This window comes from Apodemus sylvaticus, chromosome 3 (genome assembly GCF_947179515.1).
Source record: "Apodemus sylvaticus chromosome 3, mApoSyl1.1, whole genome shotgun sequence".
Classification (NCBI taxonomy): domain Eukaryota; kingdom Metazoa; phylum Chordata; class Mammalia; order Rodentia; family Muridae; genus Apodemus; species Apodemus sylvaticus.
This window is the reverse complement of record NC_067474.1, coordinates 145,752,448-145,763,976: the sequence shown is the minus strand read 5'-3', so window position 1 is coordinate 145,763,976 and position 11,529 is coordinate 145,752,448.

Below are 11,529 nucleotides of genomic sequence, written 5' to 3'. Positions count from 1 at the left end.
TACCTGCTGAACGCCAATGGATTGCGTCGCTGAGGCTCCCTATAGGTGCCATGAAGATGCAGGTTTTGTGCTAGACAGTGATCTTGTCGACAATTCCTGTTCTCAAGAAGTTCATACCCAGACATCTTTGCAGCTAACCAGACTTATGTTTGTTTTTCTTTCTTTCTTCTTTTTTTTCCGTTTTTTGTTTTTTGAGACAGGGCTGTCCTGGAGCTCACTCTGAAGACCAGGCTGGCTTCGAACTCAGAAATCTTCCTGCCTCTGCCTCCCATGTGCTGGGATTAAATGCGTGCACCACTGCCACCATAGTGAATAGTCAACCGTATTTTAATGTTTCTTTTCTAATCCTGTTCTATCTTAAGCATTGAGAAGGACTCTGAAGCTGGGAGTGGTGGCACACGTCTGTAATCCCAGTATTTGGGAGGCAGAGGCAGGTGGAGTTCGAGGCCAGCCTGGTCTACAGAGTGAGTTCCAGGACAGCCAGGGCTATACAGAGAAACCCTGTCTCGAGAAAGAAAAAAAAAAAAAAAAGAAAGAGAAGGACTCTGAGTCTTTAGTAAGGCTACCTCTGGTGAGAGATCACATTATGTTGAGGTGAATGTAGCTGTGGTCTTTGGGCCTGAAGTTAAGCACAAAAGATTAAGTTCCTCACTCAGCTTGGGGTCTGACTGGCTTCAGCTAATCTGAGGCAGTTCTCTGTATACCCTAGTTGCCCTGAACTAGCCTATGTAGAGCAGCCTGGCTTTGACTCATAAAGGTCCATCTGCCTCTGCCTCCCAAGGACTGGGATTAAAGCTTCCAAAGAATGGTGTTGCATGCGTGCCTGCCGCCCCAGTCCCAGAGACAGATGCAGGAGGCTAGCAAGCTTCAAGATCCTATCTCACAAACCAGAAATTTAGGCTTCCACACCCCAAACCCAAAGTTTACTCTGCTTTTGTTTGTGTCCCCGCCCCCATGGACGACAGACATTCAAGATTCAAAACCACTTTGGTGTGTACTTCCCTCACCTGCCGTAGTAGCGGGGGAGCTGAGATAAATGAGGGTATTTTGGAAACTAATATCAGATGATTCTTTTTTTGTTTGTTTGTTTTTGTTTTTGTTTTTTGTTTTTTGTTTTTCGAGACAAGGTTTCTCTATATAGCCCTGGCTGTTCTGGAACTCACTCTGTAGACCAGGCTGGCCTCGAACTCAGAAATCCCCCTGCCTCTGCTGGGATTACAGGCGTGTGCCACCATGCCCGGCTCAGATGATTCTTTTAATGTTGGTGTTTTGTTCCATTTCATGAAAGACACAGAAGGTAAGTGTATATGGAGAGTACTCATTTTATTTACAAAAAAAAAGTACATCTAGTGTTCTTGTATGTGTGTGACATGCCATGGTGCACAGTATCTTGTCAAAGAACAATTTTCAGGAATCAGTTCTCTCCTTTCACCATGTGGATTCCAGGGATCAAATTCAGTTCACCAGGCTTGGCCACAAGCACAGCGACTCATTGAGCCATCTCACTGGCCGAAGAAGTTGGTTTGTTTTAGATGTATTTATTTTAGTTTATGTATATAATTGTTCTTACAAGTATGTATGTGCACCTCACGCATGCCTGGTATCCAAAGTGGTCAGTCTGGAGAGCATTTCAGATCTGCTAGAGCTGGAGTCAGAGATGATGTCCCCTTTCACGTGGATGCTGGAAATCCAACCCAGGTTATCTGGATAAATACATACTCTCAACTGAACTGTCTCTTCAGATGGTATTATAAATAGCAAAACTCGGGCTGGAGAGATGGCTCAGTGGTTAAGAGCACTGGCTGCGCTTCCAGAGGTCCTGAGTTCAAACCCCACCTACCACATAGTGGCTCACAACCATTTGTAATGAGATCTGATGCCCTCTTCTGGTGTGTCTGAAGACAGCTACAGTGTACTCACATATGATAAATAAAATTTTGAGCTAGAGCGAGTGGGGCCACAGCAGAGAGCTGTAGAGATGGCTCAGTGGTTAAGAGCACTGACTGCTCTTCCGGAGGTCCTGAGTTCGAATCCCAGCAACCACATGGTGTCTGTAATGAGATAGGACGCCCTCTTCTGGTGTGTCTGAAGACAGCTACAGTGTATTTACATATAATAAATAAATCTTTAAAAAAAAAATAGCAAAACTCTGTTGTGAAATATGGACTCATTGAGTCAGAACTGACCCACAATGGAGGACTATCTAGCAGGTGGAAAAGACTCCCCCTGCACCAAAAAGGTTGAATTCTGAAATTAAGCACAAAGTGGTTGCACACATCTTTGATCCCAGCACTTGAGAGGCAGTTGGATCTCTGAGTTTGAGGCCAGACTGATCTACAGAGAGAGTTTTAGGACAGTCAAGGCTACACAGAGAAATCCCATCTTGAAAAAAAAAATGAAGTTGTGGTCAATCCTGAGGATGAACTCAGTGAGAGAAAGTCCCAATATAGCCCAGTCCCTGCACCGCTAGGTGATTTTCTAGTAGTTGATTACTTAGGGGTTCCTTCCACCTAGAATAATTCTTCCCGGGGAAGTCCTAGTGTTGAGGGAACATTGTGATTTAAAAGCCCTTGCCTAGCCCCAGTTGAGAATTCTAGTATAGTCTATAATGTGCTAATGAACAACCAAAGTGGCCAGGTGTGGTGTCTTCTACCTGTTGAGGTCAGTTGGGTTCTAAAGCAAAATCCTGTTTCAAGTAAATATCCAGAACCAAGTTTGTCAGGGACTCCAGGGTACTCTTTCCTCTTCAAAGTCTGTTCTCTGTCCCTCTGTTCGGGACTGAGCCAGACATCTGGGAAGAACTCAGAACCCCCGATCCACACACTTCTGCATCAACTTTTCTCTTCAGCTCCTAAAAAGCCATAGTTTGATTCTCGTGCTCTTCCACAATACATCTTTATTTATTAATATATTTTTAAGATTCATGTATTCATATATTTTATAATATAGGTGTTTTATCTGCCTATGTATCTGCATACCAGAATAAGGCATTGGCTCCCATGGGACTAGTTATTGATGGCTGTAAGTCATCATGTAGGTGCTGGGAATCGAACTCAGAATCCCTAGAGGAGCACGCAGTGCCCTTAACTGCTGAACCATCTCTTCAGCCCCGTTGCTTTATTTTTAATTATTTATTTTATGTGTGCGAGTGTTTTCTCTGCATTTATGATGCTCACTTTGGAAGTGCCTGATGCCCTCACAGGCCAAACAGAGTGCCTTAACTCCTGGGACTGAGGTTAAGGACTGTTGTAAGCTGCCTATGGGTACTGGAAACTAAACCTGAGTCTTAGGTTTGAGCAAGTGCTCTAAACTGTTGAGCCATCTCTTCAGCCCCACTTGTCCACTTTAAATTATTTATAAAATATTTTAATAGATTATTTTACCTGGTGGTGATGGTGCATGCCTTAGGGGTTCCTTAGATTCGAGGCCAGCCTGGTCTACAGAGTGAGTTCCAGGACAGCCAGGGCTATACAGAGAAACCCTGTCTGGAAAAAACCAAATCCCAAAAACAAAACAAAGTAAAGAGAGAGAGAGAGTATAAGTGTTTTTGTCTGCATGTATCATTAGCTCATTTTGTGAGTATCTGGCACCCTCAGAGGCCACATAAAGGACATCAGGTCCCCTGGATCTCCCAGTATAGATGGGTGTGAGTGTAGGTGCTAGGAATTGAACCTGGGCCCTCTAAAGAGTAGCCAGTGCTCCTACACAGAGAGCCATCTCTCCAACCTGCATATTTGACATTTTGAAACAATCTTTTTTTTTTAAATTTAAAAGACTTGTCAGGACTCAAAACATAGAAGTTGACATTCACACACTATCAGTTTCACTGGCTAAAAACCCAGTCTAATGCCTAACGCCACTGGTCACTGAACTAACTACATTATTATTATTATTATTATTATTATTATATTGTACAGTATGGGGGATTGCATCTAGGGCTGGAATGTGATAAGATAAACCCTTTACTACAGAGCTATAGCCCCAGCCCCAGATCTCTTACCTCTTTTTTTTTTTTTTTTTTTTTGGATTTGGTTTTTTTTTTCGAGACAGGGTTTCTCTGTGTAGCCCTGGCTGTCCTGGAACTCACTCTGTAGACCGGGCCGGCCTCGAACTCAGAAATCTGCCTGCCTCTGCCTCCCAGAGTGCTGGGATTACAGGCGTGCACCACCACCGCCCGGCCTCTTACCTCTTTTTATGCATTTTTTTCATGTGTATGTGGGAGCACCACAGCACACACGTGACATTAGAGGACAACTTCTGGAGGTCTGTTCTTGCCATCCACAATGTAGTTTCTAAGAATTGGAACGCAGGTCATTATGGGTGATAAGAGCCATTTTACTGGCTCCAGACCTCTACTTTTTGAGAGAGAGAGAGAGAGAGAGAGAGAGACTGACTGACTTCAGGCTGGTTTTGACCTTCCTTTCTCAGCTTCCTAAGAAGCAGGGATGACCAGCCTGTACCACCAGATGTGGTTCTCCCCCCCCCCCCACCTCCCCACCCCAGACAGGGTTTCTTTGTGTAGCCCTGGCTGTCCTGGAACTCACTCTGTAGACCAGGCTGGCCTCGAACTCTGCCTCTCAGAGTGCTGGGATTGAAGGCGTGCGCCACCATGCCCAGATGTGGTTCTGAAACACCTTTTGTCATGTACTGTGTACACGAGGTAAGTTTTCCAGAAGACACAGACCCTAAGAGCACATGTTGGTCAGGGAGATGGCTCACTAGGTTAGAGTACTTTCTGTGTAAGCTCGAGCACTTCACGTTGAATTCCAGCATCTATGCCAGAAGCTTGACGTGTCCTCATGCACACATAGAGCCCACTGCTGTGTGCTCAGGAACAGACGTGTTGGTAGGACGCACAGGCTGTGAGTCTAATTCCTGGTTCAGTGAGAGAGAGAGAAACCCTGCCTCAAGAAAAAAAGAAGGGGGCTGGAGAGATGACTCAGCGGTTAAGAGCACTGACTGCTTTTCCAAAGTTCCTGAGTTCAAATCCCAGCAACCCTATGGTAGCTCACAACCATCTGTAACGAGATCAGATGCCCTCTTCTGGTGTGTCTGAAGAGAGCAACAGTGTACTCACATAAAATAAATGAATAAACAAACAAATCTTTAAAAAATATGAAAGAAAAAAATAAGAGGGGAGAGAGGGATCTAGAGATAGCTCAGTGGTTAAGAGTACTGACTACTGACTGCTCAGGCCAGGCGGTGGTGGCGTACGCCTATAATCCCAGCACTCTGGGAGGCAGGGGCAGGCGGATTTTTGAGACCAACCTGGTCTACGGAGTGAGCTCCAGGACAGCCAGGACTATACAGAGAAACCCTGTGGGGGGGGGGAGGGAAGGGAGGGGGTAAACAAATCAGAAAAAAAAAGTACTGACTGCTCTTCCAAAGGTCCTGAGTTCAAATCCCAGCAACCATATGGTGGCTCACAACCATCAGTAATGAGATTGGATGCCCCTTTCTGGAGTGTCTGAAAACAACTACAGTGTACTTACATATAATAAATAAATAAATCTTTAAAAAAAAAAAAGGGCAGGATAGAACAGGACACCTGGCATCTTCCTCAGACTTCCATATGTGCATGTGATATGCACACCTGCATATACATGTGTACCTGCATATACATATATTCCTGCATATACGTGTATCTGTATATATATATACACGTATGCCTTAGTTAGGGTTTTACTGCTATGAACAGACACCATGACCAAGGCAAGTCTTATAAAGGACAACCTTGAATTGGGGCTGGCTCAGAGGTTCAGTCCATTACCATCAAGGTGGGAGCTTGGCAGCATCTAGGCAGGCATGGTGCAGGCAGAGCTGAGAGTTCTACATCTTCTGAAGGTGGCTAGTGGAAGAATGACTTCCAGGCAGCTAGGGTGAGGGTCTTAAAGCCCAAGGTCACAATGACACACCTACTCCAACAAGGCCACACCTCCAAATAGAGACACTCCCTGGGCTAAGCATATTCAAACCATGACAACAGGTATACTTGTATGTGTGTGTGTGTGTGTGTGTGTGTGTGTGTGTATACTGTGTGTAAGCTTGAGGATTTCACTTCATATACAAGTGTACCTTCATATACAAATATGCATATAAAACACACACACACACACACATGTCTATAAAGACTATCTTTTATACCTCCTTCATTCTCTACCCAGGATCATGGACTGTGTTAAGATACACCTCAGCTTTCTGGATTAAATAACCTCTGCTGGGTAGCATTCCTCCTTCACATTACCTAAAACTCCTATTATGTCTGGCAAAGCCGCTCAAGTGTGACAGAGCCCTGTGCTTGGAAAACTGCCCTGCTTTCTCACACATCTCTGATCTCCTGATAGCCACAGCTTAGCACACATTGTAGATGGGTCTGTCACTAGTGTGAGAACAGGACGATCAATAAATTTGAATATGTATAAACTAGTAAAGGTAGCTGGCAAGGGTGGTCTATACCTGCAATCCCAAATAAGACCCGTTCCTAGAAATACAAACCAAAAGTCAGCTGTGTTGCATGCCTACAAATCCAGCACTCAGGTGGCCAGGGAAGGACCTGATCTCAAGGACAGTGCTGGCTTCACACTGAGTTAGAGGCTCGCCAGGTCTTCGTGAGGCCCTGCTTCAAACAGAAACAAACAACTGCTATCAGAAGTTCTGATAACAGTGTTTCCTCACAGAGCCCTTTTGAAATGTCTTACTTGGGGCCTGGCCTGTTCACAGGCTTCAATTCCCTATGGCCGACATTTTGGCAGTGTATGGTTCTGCTTCTGCAGTCTGTGTCACCCCACATAGCTGTCCAGCCCCTTTCCTCACTCCTTTCCAGTCTCTGCTCACAAGCCGTCTTGTTAGAGAAGGCTTTCCTAACCCCCCACCCTATGAAAAATGGACACTTCCTCCTCCCCTTGCTCTCTGCTTCCTATTTTTGTTCATTCTGCTTTTTTTGTTTTGTTTTGTTTTGGTTTTGGTTTTTTTCGAGACAGGGTTTCTCTGTATAGCCCTGGCTGTCCTGGAACTCACTCTGTAGACCAGGCTGGCCTCGAACTCAGAAATCCGCCTGCCTCTGCCTCTCAAGTGCTGGGATTACAGGCGTGCGCCACCACCGCCGGGCTCATTCTGCTTTGTTTTATTTCTGTTTGTTGTTATTGTTGTTTAAAGATTTATTTTATGTATATGAGTACACTGTCGCTGTCTTCAGACACCCCAGAAGAGGGCATCTGATCTCATTACAGATGGTTATGAGTCACCATGTGGTTGCTGAGAATTGAACTCAGGACCTCTGGAAGAGCAGTCAGTGCTCTTAACTGCCAAGCCATCTCTCCAGCCATTTTGTTTTGAGACAGGTCCACATAGCTCTGGCTGTCCTAGAATTGGCTATATAGACCTGGCTGGTCTTCAACTCAGAGCTGTGCCTGCCCCTACCTCCCATGTGCCCCTATTTCTGACCCAAGCTATACTAAAAAAAAAAAGAAGAAGAAAAAAGTGGACTATGAGCTGGGCATGGTGGCCTATACCTTTAACCCCAGTTTGATGGCAGGGCTGGGTGGATTTAGGCCAACCTGGGTGGCGTAGCAAACCTTGTCTCAAAATAAGATGTTCTTTTTTTTCTGAGTACAGTGGTGCATACCTTTATTTCCAGCACTCAAGAAGCAGAGACTAGTGGACAAGTGAGTTCAAAACCAGCCTTATCTACATAGGGAGTTCTACTAACTAGGGCTACCATAGTGAGATACTTCCTCAAAATGAAATGAAGTAATAAAATAAAACTAGAGATAAGGTTTCCTGCAGCCCCCGGCAAAGCCGAGGTTGACCTTGCCCCATCCCTTAATCGCAACCCTACCTCCCAAGGGTGCAGATTATACCCATGAGCCACCACTTGTGCTACCGTGCCTGGCCTGGCTTCCGGTTTTGTTTGTTTTTTCCCTTTTTTCAGATAAGGTTTCTCATTGTAACCCTGGCTGTCCTGGAACTTGCTCTGTAGACCAGGCTGGCCTGGAACTCAGCACTGAAGGAAAACAAAATCAAATTAGATAGAAACAGCCTGAAATTCCAGAGCTTTGGGAATCTGAGGCAGGAGGATCATAAATTCAAGGTCTAGCCTGGGTTACTGAGAAATTCAATGGCATGGCACAGTATCGCACACATTTGATCCAAGCACTCTAGAGGCAAAGGCCAGCAGATCTCTATGAGTTCAAGGCCAGCCTGCTCTTCAGAGTGAGTTCTAGGACAGCCATATGTTCCAGGACAATATATGTTTCAAAAATACACCAAACTAATAATAAATTAGCTAAAATACATTTTATTCTAGCAGAGTGTGGTGGTACATGGCTTTTTAATGTCAACACTCAGGAGGCAGCAGAGGCAGATGTATCTCTATGAACTTGAGGCCAGCCTGGTCTACATAGAGCCATCCTTTCTTTCTTTCTTTCTTTCTTTTTTTTTTTTTTTGGATTTGTTTTTTTCGAGACAGGGTTTCTCTGTATAGCCCTGGCTGTCCTGGAACTCACTCTGTAGACCAGGCTGGCCTAGAACTTAGAAATCAGCTTGCCTCTGCCTCCCAAGTGCTGGGATTAAAGGCATGTACCACTACTGCCTGGCTAGAGTTATTTATTTATTTATTTATTTATTTATTTATTTAATGTAATTACACTGTAGCTGAAGCTGTCTTCAGACACCAGAAGAGGGCGTCAGGTCTCTTTACGAATGGTTGTGAGCCACCATGTGGTTGCTTGGATTGGAACTCATGACCTTCAGAAGAGCAGTCAGTGCTCTTACCTACTGAGCCATCTCTCCAGCCCAAGTTTGTTTTGTTTTGTTTTGTTTTGTTTTTTGGGTTTTTTTGTTTGTTTGTTTGTTTTTGGTTTTTTTTTTTTTTTGGTTTTTTTTTTTTTTTTTTTTTTGGTTTTTTGGAGACAGGGTTTCTCTGTGTAGCCCTGGCTGTTCTGGAGCTCACTCTGTAGACCAGGCTGGCCTCGAACTCAGAAATCTGTCTGCCTCTGCCTCCCAGAGTGCTAGGATTACAGGCGTGTGCCACCACCACTCGGCTCGAGTTTGTTATTTTTAAAGTTTACTTATTTGTTCTTTTGGTTTCTTTGCTTTTCCAGACAGAATTTCTCTACACAGTCCTGGCTGTTCTAGAACTCACTATGTAGATCAGGCTGCCCTTGACCTCACAGATTTAAGAATATGGTGATGTGTCACCATGGCTGGCAAAATTTACATTTTTAATTGTGTGTTTATGTGTGTACACCACATGTATGTGGGTGCAGATGGAGACCCACATACTCTCCAGTGGATTCTCTCCAGTCCCTGTAGATTTTATAGAGTCTCTCATGTAGGCAATATTGCCCTTGAAGGTATTTTGCCTCTACCTCTTATGCACAGGTATTATAGGCATGGCCCACCATGGCTGGTTAGATTTCTGTTGTGTCTACAAGTTAGTTTACACTGGATTTGCTGCCATTATTTTGGCCTAGATTTAGTGTCATGATCTTCTAATCCCTAATCGTTTCCCACAGTGCACTGGGACTTACTATACCGTTAACCTTTTATTGGCAGACCAAAATTTGTAGCAAAAGAATGAGGTCCTTACAACTTCTCTGCTTAATTCTCCAGTCTCCTGTGGTGCCACTCCCTCTGGTGCCTGCCTCTTCCTCATTTAGGGTCTTTGCACATCCTGTGCTCTTGCTTGCTTCCTTCCTTGTCTGGTTAATAACTCGTGGTCCTTCAAGTCTGGGCTACAGCTTGCTCCTCAGGAAGACTTCCGTGCTTTTCTGAAGAGGTCACTGCCCGGACTTCCTCATTGCACTTTGCACAACGACAACTGACTCACTTTGAATAACTGTTTGCATGCGCTCAATGTCTTTAACTAGTCTATAAACTCCAAGGGAAAGTGAACTGTAAGCCTTTTTCTCCCTAGCACATTGCTTAGCATTCAGTAGATGCTGTTAAAACGCTCCAGTGGCAGGCAGAGCCTGGACAAGAACCTAAACTCAGTTTAGTAGTAATCAGTAGTAATCGCCAAGCCCTAAAATACTACCATCCTTTCCAGCCTCCCCTTCCTGCTTCCCAGAGATTACGCATATCAGGTTGGTAAGTTCTGTTTATTTAGGAGTCTATGAAACCAATCTGGTAAATGAACCCAGGGCTAGCATTACTCTTCCCCACAAGGATATTTTAGCTTTTAACTGGGAACTCCTGCAGAAAAGGTGATCTCACAGGAACTAATCAAGGCTCTCTGTACCTGAAGAGATGTCAGAAGCACTCCCTCCCACCCCTGTCTCTTAAGGAGATCACATGAACGGAACCTACAGCATACCTAACATTTTCTAATGTTTTCAACTTATTAATTTCTTTTTGCTTTCAATTTTCTTAACCTTTATTTTGTGACAAACTTGTTAGGCAGGTGGTATTATTCTGTCTTGAGGGAGGGAATCCGAGACAGGTGTAATAATTTTCCTAGTATCATACCTGGACTCTGGAGACCAGTGTTTAGACTCTCTCTCGATCTCAGGAGATGATTTCTAGTCTAATTCTCTTTTTACAAAATCATGCTGCTTCCAAATGCAAGCAATTGCTGATACTGTTTATATACACATCTGAGCCATGAGGTTGGCTGGCTAACTATCTTTTCATAAAAAGCATTACCAGGCTTCTCTCATTCAGTTAGTGGGATCTCCACTCTGAGACGTGACATTTTACTAAGAATTACTAAGTTCTTCAACTTTCGTGCCTGATCTTCATTTAAGCCATAAATGTGAGTATAAGCAGAAAAGAAGCACTTTGCACTCTGAGCAATTTATGAAGTAAAATCCAAGAGTCTTGGCTTTTTCCTCTTGAGTCTGTCAAATCAAAACCTTCTCTGTCTAGCAAGCGAACGGTATTAGGTTAACAATATTGCATTGCTCGGGTGTCCACCGACTGCAATAACAAAACCTACTAATAAATATCCCTGAATAGAGTGATTTTTTTAAATTAAAAATGCCTTTGGGTGGTGCATGTCTTTGCTAACAGTGTTTGGAAGGCAGAGGCAGGCAGAATTATGAGTTCAAGGCTAGCTTGGTCTATTTAGAGAGTTTGAGGACAGCTAGAGGCACTCTGTCTCAAAAAACAAACAAAAAACCCTACACACACACAAAAAAAGTCTTTGCTCATCCTTTGGATTTCCAATGGACCTTAGTTCATGAATACATGATTTCATTTCAATCTGTTGAAGGATGATATTATGTTGTTCTTTGTGTCAAAATCACAGATCTATTTAATAGCTTGATAGCTTTCCCAGCTGTGACACTGTTTGATAGCCACTTTGAACTTGTTGGAAGTCTCTAAATTCAATATATCAGAAAGCACCATTTTAATGACAAAGCCCTGCACACAGCACATACTGGAATAGCGTTCATTTTCCTGTCCTCAGATCAAGAATATATCCTCTTAGGGTCTGACAGACTTGGTGGAAGTATGTGCGACATTGTGTGCATATGTGTGAGGTGTCTTTTTTCTTGGAAATAAAGCTTACTAGATTATTTTGGGGTC